Source organism: Lupinus angustifolius, chromosome LG06, assembly GCF_001865875.1.
Source record: "Lupinus angustifolius cultivar Tanjil chromosome LG06, LupAngTanjil_v1.0, whole genome shotgun sequence".
NCBI lineage: Eukaryota > Viridiplantae > Streptophyta > Magnoliopsida > Fabales > Fabaceae > Lupinus > Lupinus angustifolius.
In genome coordinates, this window is record NC_032014.1 from 6,008,056 (window position 1) to 6,009,382 (window position 1,327).

A 1,327-nucleotide genomic window follows, 5' to 3' on the forward strand; every position below is an offset into this window, starting at 1 on the left:
GAGGAAGAGGATGAGGATGAGAATGTGGAAGAGGAGGAGGATGAGGATAATGAAGAGGATGAGGAGGTGGAGGTGGAGGAGGAGGAGGAGGAGGATAAGGATAGGATGAGGAGGTGGAAGAGGATGAGGAATCAGATAGGATGAGAATGAGAATGAGGACAGGATGAGGATGAGAATGAGGACGAGAATGAGGATGGGGATATGATGAGGATGAGGATGAGGATGATGATGAGGATAAGGATAGGAGGATGAGGACAAGGACGAGGTGAATAGGATGAGGATGAGCAAGAGAATGAGGATGAGGATGAGGATAGAATGGGAATGAGGATGAGGATAGGATGAGGACGAGAATGAAGACGAGGATAGGATGTGGATGAGGATGATCCAGAGGATGAGGATAGGATGTGGATGAGGATAGGATGAGGTTGAGGACGAGAATGAGGATGAGTATAGGATGTGGATGAGGATGAGGATGAGGATGAGGATGAGGATGAGGATGAGGATGAGGATGAGGATGAGGATGGGATGAGGATGAGGATAGGATGAGGATGTGGATGAGGAAGCGGATGAGGAATCGGATGGGGAAGAGAATGATGAAGAGGATGAGGAGGTGGAGGAGGATGAGGATAATGAAGAGGATGAGGAGGTGGAGGAAGAGGTGGATGAGGACGATAATCAGAATGAGGATGGGATGAGGATGAGGATGAGGATAGGATGAGGATATGATGAGGATGAGGATGAGAATGAGGATGAGGATGAGGATATGATGAGTATGAGGATGAGGATGAGGATGTGGATAAGGATAGGATGAGGAGGAGGAGGATAAGGAAGAGGATGAGAATGGGGTTGAGGATAGGATGAGGACGAGAATGAGGATGAGTATGAGGATAGATTGAGGAAGAGGATGAGGATGAGGATGAGAATGTGGAAGTGGAGGAGGATGAGGATAGGATAAGGATAGGATGAGAAGGTGGATGAGGCTGAGGAATAGGAATGGATGAGAATGAGAATGAGAATAGGATGAGGATGAGGATGAGGATTGGACGAGGAAGAGAATGAGGATGAGGATGAGGATATGATGAGGATGAGGATGAGGATAAGGATAGGATGAGGAGGAGGAGGAGGATAAGGAAGAGGATGAGGACGAGAATGAGGATCAGGATGAGGTTACGATGAGGATGAGGAAGAGGATGAGGTTGAAGATAGGATGAGGAGGATAAAGAGGTTGAAGATAGGATGAGGAGGATAAAGAGGATGAGGATAGGTTGAGGACGAGAATGAGGATGAGGAAGTGGATGAGGAAGAGGATTAGGATAGGATGAGGATG